Raw genomic sequence first — 19,798 nt, forward strand, 5'->3', positions numbered from 1 at the left:
GTCCAGGTGGGGTTTACCTTTCCCAATTATGTGCCCACCGTACTCTCACATTTCTTTACCTCCCTTTTCTTCAAACTAACCTATAGTTATGTCATAGAGTCATAGAGATGTACAGCATGGAAACAGACCCTTTGGCCCAACTTGTCCATGCCGACCAGATATTCCAACCCAATCCAGACCCACTTGCCAGAACCCTGCCCATATTTCTCCAAACCCTTCCTATTCATTTACCCATCCAGATGCCATTTAAATGTTACAATTCTACCAGACTCCACAACTTCCTCTGGCAGCTCATTCCATACACGTACCACTCTCTGAGTGAAAACGTCCCTTAGGTCTCTTTCATATCTTTTCCCTCTCACCCTAAATCTTTGCCCTCTAGTTCTGGACTCCCCCACCCTAGGCAAAAGACTTTCTCTATTTACCCTATCCATGCCCCTCATGATTTTATAAACCTCTATAAGGTCACCCCTCAGCCTTCGATACTCCAGGGAAAACAGCTCCAGCCTATTCATCCTCTCCCTATAGCTCAAATCCTCCAACCTTGGCAACATCCTTGTAAATCTTTTCTGAACCCTTTCAAATTTCACATCATCCGTCCAATAGGAAGACCAGAATTGCATGCAATGTTCCAAAAGTGGCCTAACCAATGTCCTTTATAGCCACAACATGACCTCCCAACTCTTGTACTCAATACTCTGACCAATAAAGGAAAGCATACCAAACACCTTCTTCACTATCCTATCTACCTGCAACTCTACTTCCAAGGAGCTATGAACCTGCACTCCAAGGTCTCTTTGTTCAGCAACATTCCCTAGGACATTACCATCAAGTGTAATATTCCTGCTAAGATTTGCTTTCTGAAAATGCAGCACCTTGCATTTATCTAAATTAAACTCCATCTGCCACTTCTCAGCCCACTGGCCCATCTTATATCATAGTCATGATCAAGATCCTGTTGTAATCTGAGGTAATCTTCTTCACTGTCCACTACGCCTCCAATTTTGGGGTCATCTGCAAACTTACTAACTATACCTCTTATGTTCACCCCCAAATCATTTATATAAATGACAAAAAGTAGTGGACCCAGCACCAATCCTTGCGGCACTCCACTGGTCACAGGCCTCCAGTCTGAGAAACAGCCCTCTGCCACCACCCTCTGTCTTCTACCTTTGAGCCAGTTCTGTATACAACTGGCCAATTCTCCCTGTATTCCATGAGATCTAATCTTTCTAATCAGTCTCCCACGGGGAATTTTGTCGAATGCCTTACTGAAGTCCATATAGATCACATCTACCATTCTGCCCTCATCAATCCTCTTTGTTACTTCTTCTAAAAAGTCAACCAAGTTTGTGAGACATGATTTCCCACGCACAAAGCCATGTTGACTATCCCTAATCAATCCTTACCTGTCCAAATACATGTACATCCTGTCTCTCAGGATTCCCTCCAACAACTTGCCAACCACCGACATCAGGCTCACTGGTATATAGTTCCCTGGCTTATCCTTAGCACCTTTCTTAAAACAGTGACAGCACGTTTGCCAACCTCCAGACTTCTGGCACCTCACCTGTGACTATCAATGACACAAATATCTCAATAAGAGGCCCAGCAATCATTTCCCTAGCTTCCCACAGTGTTCTCAGGTACACCTGATCAGGTCCTGGAGATTTATCCACCTTTATTCATTTCAAGACATCCAACACTTCCTCCTCTGTAATCTGGACCTTTTTCAAGATGTCACCATCTATTTCCCTACATTCTATTTCTTCTATGTCCTTTTCCATAATAAATACTGATGCAATATACTAGTCTTGTATCTCCCCCATCTCCTGCGGCTTCCACACAAAGGCTGCCTTGCTGACCTTTGAGGGGCCCTATTCTCTCACTAGTTAGACTTTTGTCCTGAATGTATTTGTAAAAACTCTTTGGATTCTCCTTAACTCTATTTGCCAAAGCTACCTCATGGCTTCTTTTTTCCCTCCTGATTTCCCTCTTAAGTAGACTCCTACTGCCTTTATACTCTTCTAAGGATTCACTTTATCAATCCTGTCTCTACCTGACATATGCTTCCTTCTTTTTCTTAACCAAACCCTCAATTTCCTTCGTCATCCAGCATTCCCTATACCTACCAGCCTTTCCTTTCACCCCAACAGGAATACACTGTCTCTGCACTCTGTTATCTCATTTCTGAAGGCTTCCCATTTTCCAGCTGTCCCTTTACCTCTGAACATCTGCCCTCAGTCAGCTTTTGAAAGTTCTTGCCTAATACTGTCAAAGTTGACCTTTCTACAATTTAGAACTTCAATTTTTAGATCTGGTCTATCTTTTCCCATCACTATTTTAAAAGTAATAGAATTATTGTCGCTGGCCCCAAAGTGCTCCCCCAGTGACACCTCAGTCACCTGCCCTGCCTTATTTCTTAAGAGTAGGTCAAGTTTTGCATCTCCTCTCGTAGGTACATCCACATACTGAATCAGAAAACTTTCTTATACACACTTAACAAATTCCTCTCCATCTAAACCCTTAACAGTATGGCAGACTCAGTTTTGTGTTAGGAAAGTTAAAATCCCCAACCATAATCACCCTATTATTCTTACAGATAACTGAGATCTCCTTACAAACTTGTTTCTCAATTTCCCTCTGACTATTAGGGGGTCTATAATACATTACCAATAAGGTGATCATCCCTTTCTTATTTCTCAGTTGTACCCAAATAACTCCCCTGGATGTATTTCCGGGAATATTCTCCCTAAGTACAGCTGTAATGCTATCCTTTATCAAAAATGCCACTCCCCCTTCTCTCATGCTTCACTTTCTGTCCTTCCTGTAGCATTTGTATCTTAGAACATAAAGCTGCCAGTCCTATCCATCCCTGAGCCTGTTTCTGTTATCGCTATGATATCCCAGTTCCACATTCCTAACCATGCCCAGAGTTAATCTGCCTTCCCTGTTAGGCCCCTTGCATTGAAGTAAAGCTGTTTAATTTATCAGTCCTATCTTGTTCTCTGCTTTGTCCGAGGACCTTCCGAGGACCCCTTCGCCCACCTCCAACACACTGCATCCACCTGGACACGCCGCGCTGGCCTATTACCTGCCCTCGACCTCTTCATTTCCAACTGCCGCCGGGACATTAACCGCCTCAACCTGTCTACCTCCCTCCCCCACTCCAACCTCTCACCCTCACAATGCGCAGCCCTCCAATCCCTCTGCTCCAATCCCAACCTCACCATCAAGCCAACGGATAAAGGGAGCGCAGTGCTAGTGTGGCGCACTGACCACTACACCGCTGAAGCCAAACGTCAACTCGAGGACACCTCTTCCTACTGCCCCCTCGACCATGACCCCACCCCCCATCACCAAACCATCATCTCCCAGACCATACAGAACCTCATCACCTCAGGAGATCTCCCACCCACAGCTTCCAACCTCATAGTGCGGGAACTCCGCACTACCCGGTTCTACCTCCTTCTCAAGATCCACAAGCCTGACTACCCTGGCTGACCCATTGTCTCAGCATGCTCCTGCCCCACTGAACTCATGTCTACCTAACTCGACACTGTCCTATCCCCCCTAGTCCAGGAACTCTCCACATGCGTTCGAGACACCACCCACGCCCTCCACCTCCTCCAAGACTTCCGTTTTCCCAGACCCCAACGCCTCATCTTCACCATGGATATCCAATCCCTCTATACCTCCATCCGCCATGACCAGGGCCTCCAAGCCCTCCGTTCCTTCCTCTCCAGACGTCCCCAACAGTACCCTTCCCACTCTGCCGAGGACATGGAGGTCCTGGGCCTCTTTCACCGCCGCTCCCTCACCACCAGACACCTGGAGGAAGAATGCCTCATCTTCCGCCTCAGAACACTTCAACCCCAGGGCATCAATGTGGACTTCAACAGTTTCCTCATTTCCCCTTCCCCCACCTCACCCTCGTTCTAAACCTCCAGCTCAGCACTGTCCCCATGACTTGTCCGGACTTGTCCTACCTGCCTATCTCCTTTTCCACCTATCCACTCCACCCTCTCCTCCCTGACCTATCACCTTCATCCCTTCCCCCACTCACCCATTGTACTCTATGCTACTCTCTCCCCACCCCCACCCTCCTCTAGCTTATCTCTCCATGCTTCAGGCTCACTGCCTTTATTCCAGATGAAGGGCTTTTGCCCAAAACGTCGATTTTGAAGCTCCTTGGATGCTGCATGAACTGCTGTGCTCTTCCAGCACCACTAATCCAGAATCTGCTTTGTCCCTGCCTGCCCTGACTGTTTGACTTGCCTTTGTTCTCAACTATACCAGTCTCAGATTGATTTCCTTCCCTTTCCTCACTATCCCTCTGGGTCCCACCACCACCAACGCACACCGCCACCACCACCCCCCCCCCACCCCCCCCCCCCTCCACCACCACCACCACTTTACAAGTTTAAACCCTCCTGAGCAGCTCTAGCAAATCTCCCTGCCAGTATATTATCCCCCTTGCAACTTAGGTGCAAAATCTATCCATCCTTCTTGTGCAGGTTACTTCTACAACAAAAGAGCTTCCAATGATCCAAAAATGTGAATCCTTCTCCCATACACCAGCTGCTCAGCCATGCATTCATCTGCTCTATCCTCCTATTCCTGCCGTCACTAGCTCGTAGCACCTGGAGTAATCCTGATATTACTACTCTCGAGGACCTCCTTTTTAAATTCCTGCCTAACTCTCTGTAATCTCTCTTCTGAATCTCAACCTTTCCCCTTCCTCTGTCATTAGTTCCATTGGTGTACAATGACCTCCTGCTGGCCCCTCTCTCCCTTGAGAACATTCTGCACCGTCTCTGACACATCCCTGATCCTGGCACCAGTGAAGCAACACACCATTCTGATTTTTCGCTGCTGTGCACAGATACGTCTGTCTGTACTTCAGTCTAGAGAGTCCCCTAACACAATCCATCTCTTGGTACTCATTGCATTAGAGCCAGTCTCAATACCAAAAACTTGGATGTTTGTGCTCCATTCCCCTGAGAATCCATCACCCCCTACATTTTCCAAAACAGCATAGTTGTTTGAAATGGGGATAGTCACAGAAGACTCCTGCACTACCTGCCTACCTCTCTTACCATTCCTGGAGTTAACCCATCTATGTGACTGTATCTGCAACTTTTCTTCCTTCCTATAACTGCCATCCATCACAACCCCTTGCTCTTGTAAATTCCTCATTGCCTCTAACGTCTCTCCAATCAAACCATTCAATCTGATAAGATTTGCAACCAATGGCACTTATTGCAGATATAATCCCCAGTAACTCGTAAACTCTCCCTAAATTCCCACATCCGGCAAGAAGAGAACATCACTCTACCAGAGGCCATTTCTGCTTCTTTCAGTCTATAGACCCAGAAAATAGCTCTGGGTTATTCCTCTACAAAACACTGCTCCAGGTTAAATTAATAATATGGCTTATATTTTGAAGCTTAAGCAAGAAACATATCTCAATATAACATATAATCAAGAAAGAACCCACTCTACTCACTACTGCAGACTTACTGTAAGGCCGTACTTAAAATATTTACTTACCTGTTTCTGTGCTGTGACCTCTTCCAAACAGGTTCTTCCAAGATTAGTTGTGAATTTCACTTTTGTTAATTTTCCCAGATGCTCTCCGATGTCCAGTGATACATGAATTCAACAGCAAAGGCAGTCACTACCAACTCTGTCAGTAAGCAGTTGGGTTTCTTTCTCTCTCTCTCCTGCACTGACCTCACCATGTGCTTCCTTTGTCTGTTTCTCTCCCTTTTAAAAGTGCTGTTGTTTTGACATTTCTTTTCTCCAAAGTTCCAAGACAATACAACAATATAAAACAGTAATTGCTGTTCATGGAATTCGAGGGAATCACCTCCAACACCTAAATACCTCAAAAAAGGAGTAGCCTGTTACAGCCAGAAATTTTTCCCATCCTCCATCTTGGATTACCCAGAAAAGCATGTCTTTTGTTTCAATCCATCACCCTCTGCATTGACTTATAACCTTCTGTTAAAGAGATTCTCTTGATCTATGTCCAAACTCTCTATCTATTGGTCTTACAGTGACACATAATTTCTGCACAATCAGTGGACCGAATTCTCCTGGCCTGCTAGAGATGTGTTTGCGTATGTGCCGGCTGGGAAAAAAAATCCCAAAATTGGGTCTTGGTCAGTCTCTCACATAATCCCACCTCTTCCTTTTTTTCCCCAATGTGGAATTGAAAGAGAGCATGGAACCCTTGGACTGGTTGGTAAGGAATTAAGAAGTGTTTGAGATTGTTAAGAAGCTGAGTATGATCCACTTAAACCCTGAATCTTGCTTTTCCCAACCAGGAGACCTGTTCTTATTCTCGACGTGCCTGCGACTGGCCAGGATCATTGAGGTAAATGCACAGCAGGAGAAACTAACAAGCTAGTAAGGTTTAATCAACCACACTGAAGAGCTCCAGTCATGACCAGCAAAGAGGATGATGTTCAAGGCACTTCTTCTCTCAGGGAGTTCTATCAATGTTTTATCCATGATTGCCATTAGAAGACACTTTGTGTCCAACGTTTCATTCATCCTCAGTTGCATTTATTAGTTGCCGTCTTCAAAGGTCTTCCACCTCTGCTGATGGACAAAGGCAGAAGCCACGGTATTGCCATCTACTACAGCAGCAGGAGCAATGCCAGAGGCAGCATCAGTTGTCTTCACATCGGCCAATTCAAGTAGAGAGGGGTGCACATGAACATCTGGCTGGAGGGAGGCCTTACCCAAGCACACGGTCTTCTGACAGAACATTGGTTCTCTGAATATAGATTCGTAATTTTACAGAAGGTTTACTGCACAGAAGGATCCCAGAAGGCCTATCTTGTCTGTATTGGTTGAAATGTGAGCCACCCAGCTTCACCCCACTTTCCAGCATTCAGTCTGATAGAATCATAGAGCTTTTACTATGAGGAAAGCGAACCTTTTTGCCAAACCTTTTGAGCTCTTTACTTGCAAAAACTTGCCATTAAGTCCCACATCAGGAGCAGTCTGTGTCCACATGCAGCAAGACTGGTTTAATTTTGGGCTGATAAGTGGAAAATAACATTCACTTCTCACAGCTGCTAGGTAATTACCATTTCCAAAACCATCTTCCTCCAATTGTCAATCATCACTGAATTCCTCACTGTCAACACCTTGGGTGTTAACATGGATAGGGAAATGAATCAAATCAGTTATATAAGCACTGTGGCTGTTGAAGCAGGTCAAAGACTGGGAATTCTACAATAAGGAATTTACATAATAACTCCTTAGATCCTATTCAGGATCTACAAGGCACAAGTTAGGAGTCCGATTGAATAGTCCTCATTTGCCTTGATGTATGCAGCTCCAACTACACTCAAGATGGTTGACACTATCCAGGACAAGATAGTTTACTTGATTGGCACTCCACCCATCAGCTTAAACTTGCATTCTCTCTCCCAGCAACATACATCCAGAATAAAGGATTTGCTTCCTGCTGTTTATTTTTTTGCTGCTGCTCTTCCTCATTCTTAAGGCATTTGAAATCAAAGCTTGATACAGCTAGATGGATATGTGTCACTATTTGGAATGATGGGTAGCAAACCCACCCCAGTCATTAATGCCAATCCTTCAATATTTCAAGTTGAGTTTTAGAGTATATTTCTTGTCCTTCCCTGGAACATGGGCATTTGAGAGTTGAGTAAACAGAACGTGGCAGAAGAGACACTTTTCACACATCCAAACAGTGTCCATTCCATTGAAATTGATTTTGCAAGCGCTCTGCTTTGAATACTTGTAGAGCTGACTTCAACAAGGGCATTAGTGTTTGTTCAATGGTCCTCCAATAAATTCGGAGAATGAAGCAGAGGCACGTCTCATGGAATTTCTCTAGTGCTTCTCATGTGTTGCTGAAACACAGTTACGGTCTCACTGCAGTACAGGAGTGTGGTGACAACAATTGGTCTGTGCACATGGACTTCTGTTGACTTGCAGAGTTCTTTGTTTTCACACAGGGTACTGCCTTAAATTCTGAAAGACTGAGCCAATCTCAGCTGGTCCCAGCTGATGGAGTTGAACCTCATCATCAATGCTGGACATTTGAGACAAATGGCTGTAAAGGCAAAGTATCTATGCAACATGTTGCAGAATGTTTCTAGCACATATGGGAAGTGATCAGGTCTGGGCTGACATATGAGTTTAGTTTCCATAGCATTCAAGGACATTCTGAGTCTCCTGTACGTAGAATCGAAGAGGTTGAGACGGATTTACAAGTCTGTTGCAGAGTGAGCAATGATATTTTGGTCATCTGTATACTGCAAGTCACTTCCATGTATGGTGCTCAGTTTAGTTTTGGCTCCAAGGTAATAAACCTGGCCTAGCCTGTGATACTCATCAGGAAAGAGGAAAGACACCCAAGTAATGATGGAAGATGTCTTTTCCCAGGTGGCTGCAAACTCAAAAATCAAAATGCAGCTCAGCTTTTCAAAGTCAGCCAATGGCTCCTCGAAACAGAAATTCTTCCTTTAACAGAATGGATACATCTTTCCACCCTCCCTCTCTAACTGGTCTGGGGAATCTGGGGACAGAACATTGGTAAAGGGCAATGGCAGTATCCAATGTTCAGAGAATTCAGTTCCAAACCAGAAATTGTCCCATTATTCCAGCAATGTCTGGAGTGATCAGATTCCTGCCCTTATCCTACAGTCTTAAATACTTCAATCGAAACCGTCCATAATCTATTCTGATCTAATCAAAGTTAGCTCGTTGTTTCAATTGATTCTTTTTACTTCTTATTCCTCATACCAGACTGCAATACTGTTTGTGTTACTGCACTTCTTACTGTCCTTATAGAGTTAAAACACAGCAGGTAAGAATTATAGAACAAAGTCAAAGGATGTGGAGCTCATAAGAATCGGTCCCCTGTTGGATTAGTTTACAAAGAGCTCCTGGTATTGAGCCCTTCTCAGTAGTAACACATATAGATACAGTAGTAAAGTAGTAAAGTGTTATGCACATAATGGTACTATTGTAAGTGGTATTTACCACTCACAGTTGGCAAGTCTTCAGGAATTCCTTTCATGATTTACCGCAGTTACCAAGGTATTTCATTCCAATTTGAATGTGAGATCAAATTCTGTATGGATAGCATTAAACTGAATAGATTCCACAGACTCATATTTAAACTATACCTTTGTCCTTGCATGGGGCATTAGGGTGACATTTTGACCATATCATATTTCAGTTTGGTTTATATACTGAAGGAAATCTGCTATTTAAACCAGACTGCTTCATGACGTTTAAATTGGATTGCATTTAAAACTAATATTTAAAATATTGAGGATCTGAAGATTATGTCTCGTATCTAATATTATGTTCTAAATTTCATTAATTGGACCTCATAATATTAGCTCAGAGAAAGCACATGTTCAAAATACAATTAAGTTGGATACATTTTTCTGACAGAGCTTAATAATATCTCAATGAAAATTGCATGTTGTGTTACTATTGTAACTACAGGCCTCAAACCAGAAGCTGGAGTTCAAAGTTTCCATCAAGCAGTGCAGTGATTACAGTTTGCAGCTGCTGCTTGTTGTAACTCCCACTGTCCTCTGCAGTGTGCAGCATTTTATGTACGTATAAAGTACCTGTGTTAGGATTACAATTTAAATCTGCTTCAAATTTACAAGTTTAAGTATAGAAGGAAGAATCCCCATTCCCCAAATATTAAGGAAATATATTTTAGAAAGCCTCAATCTCAGGACACCCTTAAGCATTTTACAACTGGTGAGGTCATTTTGAAGTGTTGCAATGCAGATGATCATCAGTGACAGTTTAAAAAGCACCTGAGTGCATCTTAGCTTTAAACCAGGTGTGATATACACTCCATGATTTTTTTCCTCTTCCATTCTGCAGTTGGGTTTTGAAGTGACTGAAAAGTCCAATATTGGATCATGTGCTCTTCCACAGTCATAGTGCTGGAGTGCTGTGATGTTCTGATCTGTTGTTATCAAATTATCCTCAAGAATCCTGATGTTCCAAGTTCCAAGTCATGTCAAACAGTTGGAAGAGCTGTGTTTGTGGGTTCTTTTAATATACATTGACTACCATGTGGTCCTGGTAGAGCATAGTCTTTGTTCGGAGTTAATAGAGTTTCTGTTTTTGACTCAATCAGACATAAATTGCACCCAAAATCATGCAGTTTGTAAAAGATTACAAAAACATGATTGAGAAACAATTGCCACCTATGATGATGTATAGTAGTGAATCTCTCAATAAATTACAAAAAGTATACATAAAAGCATTTAAAACATGCCTATAGGTTTCCTTCTATCTAAAAATTTAAACTTGGGCTGTACAAATGACAAACCATCTCCAAAAGAAGACATTTAAACAGTTTCCATTAGTATATACTAGCATTGCCATCATTGATGTTGTGTTGACCTTTTATCCTACTCTAAGATCAAACTAACCAACATACCCTTCATTTTACTATCATCCATGTGCCTATCCAAGAGTCGCTTAAATGTCCTTAGTGTATCTGACTGTACTACCACTGCTGGCAGTGCATTCCATGCACCCACCACTCTCTGTGTAAAGAACCTACCTCTGGCATCTCTCGTAAACCTTCCTCTACTCACCTTAAAATTATGATAGCCACTTATGATAGCCACTTCTGTCCCTGGAAAGGTCTCTGGCTATTCACTCTGTCTATTTATCCCATCATCTTGTGCACCTCTATCAAGTCGCCTCTCAATGAGTAAAGCCTTAACTCCCTCAACCTTCGTTCATAAGACATTCCCTCCAGTCCAGGCAGCATCCTAGTAAATCTCCTCTGCACCCTTTCTAAAGCTTCCACATCCTTCCTATAATGGGTGACCAGAACTGAACAAAATATTCCAAGTGTGGTCCAACCAGTGCTTTATAGAGCTGCAGAATAACCTCATGGCTCTTAAACTCAATGCCCCACTAATAGAGATCTATGGACATGGACCACAAGATACCTCTGTTCCTCCACACTGCCAAGAATACTGCCTTTAACCCTGTATTCTGCATTCAAACTCGACCTTCCAAAAGGAATCACTTCACACTTTTCCAGGTTGAACTCAACCTGCCACTTATCAGCCCAATTTTGCATCCTCTCGATGACCCATTTCAACCTAAAACAGCCCTCCACACTATCCACCACTTCACCAACCTTTTTACCATCAGCAAACTTACTAACACACCCTTCCACTTCGTCATCCAAGTCATTTATAAAAATCACAAAGAGCGGTCACCCAGCTCTTGGTTGAATACTTTCCATCTGCCACCACCCTCTGTCTTCTATGGGCCAGCCAATTCTGTATCCAGACAGCCAAATTTTCTGTACCCCATGCCATGGGATGGCACTTAATCACAGCTGAGTGGTTGGCCCACTACCCTCCCAAGCACCCCTAAGCTCATCCCCGAAATAGGGGAGCTGGGGGAGGGCTGGCAGCTCCTGAAATCAGTAGCCCGCTCACCACATGAAAACAAATAGTTTATTAAAAACTGGGCTTGACCCCTAATATCACTCTACCCACACCATCATGCAGCTGGTTTGGGCAGCCTAGCGCATATGGGAATCGTATTTTTTACAAATGCTTTGAAAATGGCAGGAAGGAAGTTGGGTATTATCATTGGCGAGTGAAATTGAGAGTGCTCCCTCAGAAAGGCAGTACCCCCTTCTTTCCATCTTACCTACCTAAAATTCACTTTTCCATCCACTGAGCAAAAGAAGGAAAATGCACCCTTTCCAACAGCCCTGAGCTACCTCCCTCTAGGATCCACTGTCTTCTTTCATGGTGCTGTTGCAGCAAAACAGAAACAAAGTGTGTAATACTAACCTGCAGTGTAGATGCACTCTTTAATAATGTGCTTTCCAATCCTTTTGTCCACCGTGAGAGATCACTGTTGCACTTGAGAATTACTGTGATCCAAGAGTAAGTGAGTTTGTGAAGTTCAGGTGGGGTCATGTGGTGTGGTGATGCTTGTTGAGTAGGAATGCATTGTTTTGTCCACAACCATTTGAAAACTTTGGGGCTCAGAGATCACAAGACTGTGCACATATGTGATGATCCTTTGGGGCTGATCCCCAGATTGTCCCAATGGAGTCTCCACTCGAACAGACACATTACTACCTCGGAGCTCATGACCCTGACTGATCATCCCACACCCCAACTGGGCGAGTGGGGGGTCCACAAACCCACAATTTCAGAACTCCTGCCTTAGATAAATAACTGGATAAAAAAAATCACTGCTGGAAATTCTGTGGTTATCAGGCCAGTTGAAATTTTCTGGGGCTGTGACAGGCAGGTACAAGTTAATGCTTGGGCAATAGAAAAGCAATTGGTTTAAATCCATATTTAACCAGTCCTAAATCATAGAAAACAACTGCTTTATTATGTCTCTTTGGCCCATTGTGTTTGTGCTAGTTCTTTGAAGGAGTTGTCCAATTTGTCTTCCTTCCTCTTTCCTTTACTACAGCTTTATAATCTTTTGTTTCTTTCAAAGTAAATATCCAATTCCCTTTTGAAACTCACCGGTTTAAAATGATACAACTTTGCAAATAATTGCAATAATCCTACTTAACGTTAATACCTAAATTAGTGCAAGTAGTTCTCATAATTGGATTCCTTTGTGTCTTCTCAGAATGCTGGCAGGCAACATTAAAAGGAAGAACAAACAATGAAAACAGAGCTGGAAATTGAATCATTCATGGAGTTTTAACATTTTTAAGATTGCTCCAGACCCCAAAATGAAACCAAGTTACTAAGTTCCTGCACATCCTATGAGACTATAAAGACTACATTGGAAGAAAATATGTCATTGTAAATTGGCCACCCTTCGTGTGCTGCAACAATTAACTTGTTAATTGCTGATTGTATTTATTTTAATGATTGCCTGGACTCATGAGGGATTCAGGATGAAATGTTTCAGTAACCAATAGCGTGGGGAGTCTGGTGGAATTTGTCTGTTTCTGACACTGAAATGTTTGTCATGGCTGCATTCTATTGCTCTCCAAAACTGTCTGGTATTTATTTTACATGATCTCACCTTCAGATATTTTCGGTGGTTTTAGTGTTAAAAAATGCTTCAGGAAGGAAACGGATTAAAACAGTCTTATGATATACAACTTCATAATTACAGTAGGTTTTCAAATAAATTATGAGTAAAAATTACAAAACAATATAATTTATTGGGAACCAGTTGAAAAAAAGTTTTTTTTTAGTTTTCAAAGAGTGACATTGCAACACAAAGGGACTTGGAGATACTACTGTATGAAACACAGAAAGCGAGCACACCGGTGCAGCAAGTAATCAAGGAGGCGTGTGGGTGGCATGTGGCTCAGTGGTTAGCACTGCTGCACTTACAGTGCCAGGGACCCAGGTTCAATTCCAGCCTTGAATGACTGTCTGTGTGGAGATTGTACTTTCTCCCTGTGTCTGTGCAGGTTTCCTCAGGTGTTCTGGTTTCCTTCCACAGTCTGGAGATATACAGATGAGATGAATTAGCCACGCTAAATTGCCCATAGTGTTAGATGCAGTAGTCAGAGGGAAATGGGTCTGGGTGGGTTATTCTTTGGAGGGTTGGCATGGACTTGTTGGGCAAAATGGCCTGTTTCCATGCTGTAGGGAATCTAATCTAATGGAATGTTGGCCTTTATTTCAAGAGGATTTGTGTATAAGAGTAGAGAAATCTTACTGCAACAGTACAAGGTGTTAGTGAGATCACATTGCTGTGAGCTATTTTGGTCTCCTTATTTAAGGAAAGATATAATTTCATTCGGGTCAGTTCAAAGAAGGTTCACTAGGATATTTCCTGGGAAGGAGGGATTGTCTTATGAGCAAAGGCTAAACAGGTTGGGTCTCTACTCACTGGAGTTCAGAAGAATGAGAGGTGAGCTCATTGAAACATGTAGGATTCTTAATGGATTTGACAAGGTAAATGCTGAGAGGATGTTGCTCCTCATGGAAGAGTCTAGAACCAGAGGACAGAGGCCTCAAATAGAGAGGCACTAATTTAAGACAGAGGTGAGGAGGAATTTCTTCTCTCAGAGGGTTATGAGTCTTTGGAACTTCTTGCTACAGAGATCTGTGGGGACAGAGTCCTTGTGTGTATTTCAGGCTGAGATGGATAGGTTCTTTTTCAGTCGGGGAATCAAAGGTTATGGGGAAAGGGCGGAAAATGGACACGAGTAATGCTGGATAGCAACGATCCTATTGAAATGCAAAACAGGCTCAAGGGGCTGAATGGCCTACTGCTGTTCCTATTTCTTACCGCCTTGTGGTCTTATTATTATATCTATGGTTTCTCTGAATGAGATGATTAATTAATGGTGATTTTTAGGCAATTTTATTCTTTAGACCCACATCTGTTACCTTGTTAGTAGGAGCTATCTTGAGACTACCTAAACTCGATTCACATAATGTGCTTAAAACAATCAGATGAATAAGACTTTCATCCAATTGTTATTTTGTATCTGATTCAACAACACAATGATATTTTCTATTTAATAAATCAAATGATGTCACTGCTTCACGTTTGCAATATATAACAAATTGTTATAACTTTGTACATATGATGTTGCTTCTTTGAGATTTTATGGTTTTTATTTGTTAAATTATTTGCTTCATTGATTCATTTGTATGGGAAGAGTTTTACTATTATTCACACATCATCAATGTCCCATCTCCCTCATTGATTAGGAATAATTAGCTTGGGTTTTCTTTTCTTGGATGCTGAAAATGCTAGACTTAGAGTTAAACTACAAAGAGAGACTCTCACTGTGGAAAACATATAGTCAGTCAGGAGAAATAGCATTAGTCTTCTTTCCCTACATTAAACATTTGTCCCTAAATAATATTTTATTTCCATTATCTTTGAGTTTAGTTAAAATTCATTCATAATACCTTGGGCTCTAGTTTTTTTTTAGGCTGGCCATTTAGAGTGTTTTAGTTAACAATCATTTAAAGGTACAGTGTTATTAATTAAATATAGAGGTATGATTTATCAATTACCTTGCTGCTATCCTTATATTTTTTGTCTGCTTTTTGCCATTATGCACTAGGCAATTTATTTGACCTATCAACTCCTGGAATCATAATGTCATGCAGCATGGAAACAGCTTCTCCAATCCAACTCATCCATGCCAACCAGATTTCCCAAATTAGATTGGATTAGATTCCTTACAGTGTGGAAACAGGCACTTTGGCCCAACAAGTCCACACCGACCCTCTGAAGAGTAACCCACTCAGACCCATTTCCCTCTGACTAATGCACCTAACACTATGGGCAATTTAGCATGGCCAGTTCACCTGACCTGCACATCTTTGGACTGTGGGAGGAAACCAGAGCACCCGGAGGAAACCCACGCAGACACGGTGAGAATGTGCAAACTTAGGAAAATTCTTTATCAGTTGGGGAATCAAAGGTTATGGGGAAAGGGGGGAACATGGACGTGGGTAATGCTGGATCAGCAACGATCCTATTGAATAGCAGAGCAGGCTCAAAGTGCTGAATGGCCTACTGCTGTTCCTAATTCTTACTGCCTTGTGGTCTTATTATTATAGCTATGGTTTCTCTGAATGAGATAATTAATTAATGGTGAATTTTAGGCAGTTTTATTCTTTGGACTCGCATCTGTTACCTTGTCTCTAGGAGCTATCTTGTGACTACCTAAACTCGATTCACATAATATCCTTACAACAATCAGATGAACAAGACCTTCATCCAATTGTTATTTTGTATCTGATTCAAACAACACAATGATATTTTCCATTTAGTAAATTAAATGATGTCACTGCTTCACATTTGTAATATGTAACCAATTGTTAGAACTTTGTACATATGATGTTGCTTCTTTGAGATTTTATGGATTTTTTTTGTAAAATTATTTGCTTCATTGGTTCTTTTGTATGGGAAGAGTTTTACTAATATTCACGCATCGTCAGTGTTCCATCTCCCTCATTGATCAGGAATAATTAGCTTGGGTTTTCCTTCTTGGATGCTGAAAATGCTAGACTTAGAGTTAAACTACAAAGAGAGATTCTCACCCGTGGAAAACATATAGTCAGTCAGGAGAAATTGCATTATTCTTCTTTCCCTACATTAAACATTTGTCCCTAAATAATATTTTATTTCCATTATCTTTGAGTTTAGTTAACACCCATTCATAATACCTTGTGGTTCATTTCTTTTAGGGTGGCCATTTAGAGCATTTTAGTTTACAATCATTTAAAGATGCAGTGCTATTAATTAAATACTTAGGTAAGATTTATCAATTAAATTGCTGTTATCCTTTTTTTTGTCTGCTTTTTGCCATTATGCACTAGGTGATTTATTTGACCTATCAACTCATAGAATTATAATGTCATGCAGCATGGACACAGATTCTCCAATCCAACTCATCCATACTGACCAGGGTTCCCAAATTAAATTGGTCCCATTTGCCTGCATTGGATCATATTCCTCTAAACCTCTCTGATTCATGTTTTTCTTGTATTCATTCATGGGATGAAGGCATCACCGGCTAAGCCAGCATTTATCATCCATTCCTAATTGCCCAGAGGACAGTTAAGAGTAAATCATATTGCCGTGTGTCTGGAGTCACATGTAGACCAGACCAAGTAAGGCTGGCAGTTTCATTCTCTAAAAGGCATTCGTGAACCAGATGGTTCCGGCAGCTAAATGGGTTTGTCTGACAATCGACAATGGATTCATCATCATAATTAGACTCTTAATTCCAGATTTTAAAAGATACATTTAATTCAAATTCCACCATCTGCTGTGATGGGGTCTGAACCTGGGTCCCTGGATTAACAGTCCGATTAATACAACTAGGTTATCGCCTCCCCCCATTATGCACCTGTCCAAATGTTTTTTTTAAATTAATGTAAACACTTTCAATGTTATCTTTATGCTTTTAGCTGACAGTTTGTAACATTAAAAGATGACTATTACAGTTTAACCAACTAACAATAAATATTGCTTTTCCCAGTTACATCACGACGTGCCTCTCTAGTTAAGTGGCTCCTAAAGACTCTTCAAGATGTACGGCTTTAAACTTTTCCTGCCTGCAAATACCTATCCTGTTTGAGGGTGAAGACCAAGTTATTCCACTTCGAGAACAATGGAGAAAAATCCTCCTGAGTGACTGGATAATTCCTGATGAAGGGCTTTTGCCTGACACATCAATTTTCCTGCCAGTCTGATGCTGCCTGACTTGCTGTCCTTTTCCAGCACCACTCTAATCTTGACTCCAATCTCCAGCATCTGCAGTACCCACCTCCACCTAAAATACTAACACAGGCTAGCCAGGCATCACTTAACATTGGTAAATGGCTGAGAAGGCATTGGTGGAATAAACATGATGTTATTTTAGCTTGTAAGAAACATGTATATTTATATGGCACCTTTAACAAATTCAACACGTTTTCCTGCCAACTAGTTATTATTACAATGTAAGACCACATTTGAAGTATTGTGCACAGTTTTGGGCCCTATATCTCAGAAAGGATGTACTGGCCCTGGATCATGTTCAAAGGAGGTTCACGGGAATGGCCCCAGGAATGAAAAGCTTAATGTATGAGGAACGTTTGAGGACTCTGGGCCTATATTGAAGGATGAGGGGGATCTAATTGAAACTTACAGAATATTGAATGGCTTGGACTGAGTGGATGTTGGAAAGATGTTTCCATAGTTTACAATCATTTAAAGGTGCAGTGTTATTAATTAAATATTTAGGTAAGATTTATCAATTAACTTGCTGCTATCCTTTTTTTTGTCTGTTTTTTGCCATTATGTACTAGGCAATTTATTTGACCTATCAACTCATAGAATCATAATGTCATACTAGGTTATCACCTCCCCTATTATGCACCCGTCCAAATTTCTTTTTAAATTGAAGTAAACTCTTTCTATGTTATCTTTATGTTCTTGGTAGGAGAGACTAGGACCTGAGGGCACAGGCAAGGGAAGACCTTTTAGAATGGTAATAAGAAGAAACTTGTTCAGTCAGAGAATGGTGAATCTATGGAATTCATTACCACAAAAGGCTGTGGAGGCCAGGTCATTCAGTATGTTGAGACTGAGATAGATAGGTTCTTGACTGTCAAGGGGTTCCAGGGTTACGGGGAGAAAGCAGGAGAATGGTGTTGAGAAACCTATCAGCCATGTTTGAATGATGAAGCAGACTCGATGGGCTGAATGGCCTAATTTCTGCTCCTATGTCTTGTGGTCTTATGGTCTTAAGAAACACAACAACCAATTGGCATTCAGCAAAATCAAAAAACAGCAACATCATAAATGAAATGACAGCAGAAAGTGCTGGAAATACTCAGCAGGTCTGGCAGCACCTATAGATAGAGAAACAGAGTTAATGTTTCAAGTCCAATTTGACTTGGTCCGAAAAAGCGTTGTACCAGACTTGAAACATTAACTTCAATTCTCTCTTCATGGATGCTACAAACCCTCTTGCATTTTCTGTTTTTATTCCAGATTTCCAGCTTCCAGCATATTTTGTTTTGGTTTCAATGCCATACATGACCTGATCTTCTGTTCTTTAGAGATGTTGGTTATTGGTTGGGCACAATGGAGGACTTGTGCCTACCCTTCTTCAAAATTGTGCCATGGGACCCCTTTACATTCATTTGAGCCTCAGTCTAACCATCTTATCCAAAGGATGGCACCTCTGACAGTGTAGCATTCCCTCTATAACACACTTGAATATCAATCTGGACTTTGTGCTAAGGTTTATGAAATACACAACCTCTTGACCTGGGGAGAGGTATACCCCTGAAGCCCCAGAACCTCTTTCTTATTCATTCAGGGTGGGACAGTGTTAGCACTACTATCTCACAGTGCCAGGGACCCGGGTTAGATTCCACCCTCAGGCGACTGTCTGTGTGGAGTTTGTACATTCTCCGTGCATCTGTGTGGGTTTCCTCTGGGTGTTTTTAGTTTCCTCCTACAACCCAAAGATGTGCAGGTTAAGTGGATTGGTCATGTTAAATTGCCCATAATGTCCATGGATATACAGGCTAGCCATGGGAAATGCAGGCTTATAGATAAGGGGGTGGGTGGGTCTGGGTGGCTTGTTCTTTGAATGGATGCATGATGGACTTAATGGACCAAATGACCTGCTGCCACATGTATGCGATTCTATGAAGGCATCGCTGGCTAGACCAGCTTTATGACAATTGCCTGGAGGGGAGTTAAAAGTCAACCATATTGCTGCAGGTCTGCAATCACATGTACGCCAGACCATTAAGGATGACAGGAGACAGTGAGGAGTGCAGATGCTGGAGATCAGAGTTGAGAGTAAGATGCTGGAAAAGCACAGTAGGTCAGGCAGCATCCAAGGAGCAGAAAAATCGACTTATCGGGCCGGAGTAAGGATGGCAGTATCCCTCCCTAAAGGACATTAGTGAACCAGCTGGCGTTTTGTCACAGACACTTGACAATGGATTCATGGTCATCATTAGACGCTTAATTTCCAGGTTTTTATTGAATTCAATTATGGCGGGATTCGAACCTGAGTCACTGGTACAAAGAAAACGAATCGTGGCTTATGGGAAGCGAGGGAAGGGGAATTAAAAACCGCCCCAGAGTAAGTGAGGTGAAGACTCTGCAGAGGGAAAGCTCTCCACATCTCGGCGAAGGTTTGGAACTGTAGGTTGTTGGTGTGGGAGCTCTGATCCGCTCCGGGTTTTGACAGCAGCCTTCCATGAAGTGAGGGCTGGATTTATTTCGAGGAGGCTGTCCTGACTATCAGCTGTAAATGAAACCG

General features: G+C 42.0%; 1 long non-coding RNA gene across 1 annotated transcript in view; it reads left to right on the forward strand.

Annotated features, from left to right (window-relative positions):
- LOC140463884 (uncharacterized) overlaps positions 1 to 13,207 on the forward strand; it is a 31,154-nt gene extending 17,947 nt beyond the window's left edge. Inside the window, exon 3 of the long non-coding RNA XR_011954800.1 lies at positions 12,661 to 13,207. This is a non-coding gene — a long non-coding RNA (uncharacterized lncRNA). The remainder of the gene's footprint in view (positions 1 to 12,660) is intronic.
- The last annotated feature ends 6,591 nt before the right edge of the window (positions 13,208 to 19,798 follow it).

The sequence above is a fragment of the Chiloscyllium punctatum genome, chromosome 39 (genome assembly GCF_047496795.1).
Source record: "Chiloscyllium punctatum isolate Juve2018m chromosome 39, sChiPun1.3, whole genome shotgun sequence".
NCBI classification, from domain to species: domain Eukaryota; kingdom Metazoa; phylum Chordata; class Chondrichthyes; order Orectolobiformes; family Hemiscylliidae; genus Chiloscyllium; species Chiloscyllium punctatum.